This window comes from Athene noctua, chromosome 1 (genome assembly GCF_965140245.1).
Source record: "Athene noctua chromosome 1, bAthNoc1.hap1.1, whole genome shotgun sequence".
NCBI lineage: Eukaryota > Metazoa > Chordata > Aves > Strigiformes > Strigidae > Athene > Athene noctua.
Genome location: NC_134037.1, coordinates 193,075,166 through 193,079,733, shown reverse-complemented (window position 1 = coordinate 193,079,733; position 4,568 = coordinate 193,075,166).

Genomic DNA, 4,568 nt, shown 5'->3' with positions numbered 1-4,568 from the left:
AAGCATAAGTGCACGCTGAATACTACCCGTGCTGGTGGGTGCTGATTCAAAGCTGCTGGATTTTTTCAGCATTTCATTGCACAGCTATTAAACTTGTAGGCCGTCATAGATTTTAAGCAAAGCTTTGAGGAAGATAAAATTTAGCTTCAAACAATCAAATCTCTGTTTACATCAGGGAAGTGACAAGCAGTTAGAGTCATACCAAGGGTAAACTTTGGCCTCTATTTTTTTTTGTTTTTCCTTTTAAGTATCATGTTTTAATTGAATCTTTCCTAGGATGAATGTATTAATACTGGGGGGTTTGTTACAGACACTGAAGAAAAGGCTTGAAAGATTGAAAACCTGCCTAAAGATACTGTTAAAATATGTTATACTGAAGGAAAAAGGGGGAGATACAGATAGAACAGTTCTCCAAGTTTATATATTTGGGAAAGAAAATAGGGTTATCTCATGCTAGGTGGTGAGCAGTTGAAAACTAAAGTTTATCTAACAGCAAATGAAGCATTTAAAAGGAAAACCAACTTTCCCCCAATTCAATAAAAATATCATCATAAATTTTAAGCTAGACATGAATGTGATTGCCTATGGCTAGGTTTGGTGAGACATTAAGCTGGGCAGCGCCCCTGCTTGCAGAGCAGCTCAGAGAGGTCTCTGGCAGCTGTTAGATGCTCAGTGGGGGCTGGTATCTCTTTGCACTGTGTTGGGATATTGCTACAGTGGAAGCCATCACTTGGCAAAACACTCAGGCAAGCGGTTAAGTCTCAGCTTCAGTATTTGCTTAAAATCAAGGTCTGCTAGGTTTGGAAGGTTTGACTTTCGAGTGTATTTCTGAAAACCTGGCCACCAGCTCACTGCCCACCAGGTGTTTCACAACTCCTTCTACTCCCCTCTGCCGCTTGCTGACCCCCACATACTATCCTCAGGTTAAGGAAGCAGGTGCCCATTCACTCCTTGATGCAAACAAATCTCCCCTTGGTAACAGCAGCCATAAAACTCCTCCCGCCCCCTTGGTACTGGGTGGGCGGCCGTGCCTCACAGTCCTCGTCACAGCACCTGTCTGCACAACATAATGACTGCGGGGAGGGCTGCCACCACCGCCTCCTCCTCCTCCTGCGTGCCAGCCAGCCCAGGACTGGGAGAGTCACATCAAACCCTGGGTTTAGGCTGGAAACTTGCCTTTTGAAATGAAAACCTGAGAGACATCCACTTGCAAGCTCTGGGCAGTGAAAGGTCCACACAGTTCCCCAATCCTTGTAATTGCACACTGAGTTGAGATGCAGTTTTTATAAAAGCCTCACAGTCCCCCCACTGCAAAACCAGTACTGCCCATCTGACCCAAACTTCTAGGATTTATTTACCGTAATTTAAAATAACCATGTCCCTGCTGGGGGCATCAGAGTCTCTGGGCTCCTGTGCAGGAGGCAGAGGCTACTGGTGCTTACACCCACTGTCAGCTCCACCCCCGGTACATCTGACCCGCACCTCTGGTCGCTTTCTGCTTCCCTCCAAAGTCGTCTCACGCAGATGACCTTCCTCCCCACACACTGCCTGGATCTCTTTGGCAGCTCTCCCACAGCAAAGCATCCAGCTCTTCCCCAGGCGACACTGGGAAGCTGTCCAGGGACGACTCCGGCAGCTGTGGCAGGACCTGGTATTACAGGAACTACTCCTGCCAGCCACCATAACAGGATTCAAGGCTATGTTTCTGCTGAATTGATAAGCCAAAAGATAGATTCCTCTATAAAAGTACTTTTTATTAGTAGTACTGCAGCTTGGACTGGTGCCTCCAAAGAGGGACCTTGAACAAAGAAATCTGGGCAATTATACCTTTACAATTTAAATTCCCCACCCTTATGCGCAGTTTGGACCCGTAGTAGTATTGGGGTCTGGGGTCTTCCTGTTCTTCACTGGGTCCTTCCATTATCTCTAGGCAGGCCATTCCTTTTCTCATCTCTAAGGTTGCAGCTTCTGTTAATGAATGCAGCTTCCTTACCTTCTGGCTTGAACCGGTGCTGGGGCGTTCTTTTACTTGACTAGATAGAAGTTCAACACACATAGGTGAAAGTTCACAGCTTGCAGCCTAAGGCTTCAGCAAATTTAGCTACTAATGCTAAGCAAGTTATGCTAAACAAGTTCTATATAAGTAGTATAACAAATCACACAACTCTGGCCAAGGACCTGGCTCCTTCTCACAAGCTGGCACTCCAGCCCTGCACCCCATGCTGCGCAAGAAACACCCCCAAAGGCACAGCAGTGGTGTGCTGCCTTCCCCAGGTCTTGGGCACTTACTGGAAAGACATACAAATTCTTAAAATAACCTTAGAAAACAGCAAAAATGTGGCAGACCTGAAAAATGGCTGCATGAAGTCAGAAGAGGAGGGAGGACCTTGCTTCAAGACGCAGGGCTGGCAAGGAGAGACTTTATCAGCGTTCAGTGTCTTCTGTCTCCCCTAAGTGAAGAGATGTATGCTGCACCCCTGGTTACTTCTTACTGTTCCCAGATGTTTGGCGCACCCAGTGGAAACACTCTTCATGACCTCAGATGTCACAGATCAGTCACACAAATCTCTGACATGGTGGAGCTACCTTTTTTAGTCATTTTTCTCTAGAAAATTGGCTGCTAAGGTTTGGGATGGGACAACTCCACGTTTCTGGTTTGTCAGAAATACATTATCTGCTTGAATTTTGCCAGAGGGAATGTGTTTATACTTGCCGGCATGTTTCAAACTAACATTGCCATTGTGTGGGTATTTATCCCCCAGTGGCTTTGTGCTGTGCACAACTAGTGAAGTATGGCATGCAAACATTAGGATTAAAAAATTCCACCCTCACCTGAGTGCAGCTGGATGCAGTGGAGCCATGCCAGTGGGCCACAGCTGGGGATCTGAGTTATGGCATCCATAATTTATACAGAGACTGTAGGATCCCACCTCTGAATGTGTGTAGCTTATAGATGCTATAGGGCATACATATAACAGCTGAGGCTTTAAAGGTATTGATTTTCACTCCTGTCATTGCTGTTGCAACATGACAGCATGAATCTGAGACACCCTGAACCTGTTTAATAATTGACTAGATATGTCACAGCCCACAATAAATATTTATCTGTCACCTCCTGGCGGGCATTTACTTTAAAAATACATGTGTCATCCATGTCTGTTCTTTTCTAGGGCCAGTTCCTTACTAATGCTCCCTACATAAGGTAGATGCCCTTGACCAAAAGATGCTTACACTCATGTTTGTGTGTAACTTTGATTTAGTTTCCTGATGGATGGTGGTAGGGGGTGTTTTACAACCAGTATGCAAGTCTGGCTGGTGGGGGAGCTCCAGAGCCACTGGGCAGCAGAGCTGTGTTTGCTGTGGCTGTCCTGCAGCCAATTGTCACGGCCCAGCTCAAGCACTTGCTGATGGTTCAGGTGATGCACAACGCTTTAGACTTGAGTAACAAATGTTTCATTTCCATTTTGCTAACTCTTTGAATTTATGAGCCTCATGACTTAAGTCTGCTGGTACTTCAGGGAATCAAAATAGTCACGGTGTACTCATCCTCCCATCCAGGTTGTGGCATGAGCATCTGTCCTTTACAGCCCAAAGAGTTACTCTGCAGCATTTAACTCACCATCCAGTCAATGGCATCTATGACTTTATTCTGCCTTGACTATGAAATTATGGCTTTACAGATGAAAAAAAGAGACACAAACAGGCTACTGCTCTGGAAATACATTTTAAATGACAGATGTTCTGTCCTCAGGCTTGGGACATACACAGTTTTGGAAATATTTTTTAATTTTGGAACCTTAATAAGCATATTTATATTTTGCTTCCAAAAAGCAAAGAGAAGAAAAGAAGAAAATCAATTGTTTTATTTTTGCTTGTATTTTTCTGTTGTCTATATGAACAAAAGAATAAAAAGAGCTGTTACCTTTTCACAAGTTGCTGAAAAAAGAAGAAAAACTAGACTCTGTAGAAGACCTCAGATTGAATATAAATAAAGGAAAAATACATGTGGTGCTTTACTGATGTTACTTGTACATGTTACCCAGATTCTGTAATTATCACAAAGACAGTTTGTCTGTGGTCCTAAATAGGCAGAGAGAGAGAGTCAAAGCCCACCTCCTCTGGTGCATGCTTTTAGAAGCTTTTAGAAGCATCTGAGAATCCCATCAATCCACGGAAGCTAACTGGTTAACTAACCCATAATGTATATTGTCGTATAAAAGTAGAAATATTCTATGGAATTTATTATACCCAGACTAATAAGCTTCATCCTATGGTATATTTTTCTATTTTATGTACATTTATGTATAGACATATATTGTCTACGTATTTATATGTAAAAGCATACAGATCATGTATTATTTTATATTTTTGTATTTTAGTAACTTGCCTGTATGTATGCATACACTTCAATATATAGATATTGAATATATATATTGATATATATATATTGATATATATATAATATATATATTATATATATATATTCAATATATATATTGAATATATAGATATTGAAGTACCATTATTTTGTTGATATGACTGAAACTTTTTCTACCTCCTTTAGTGAC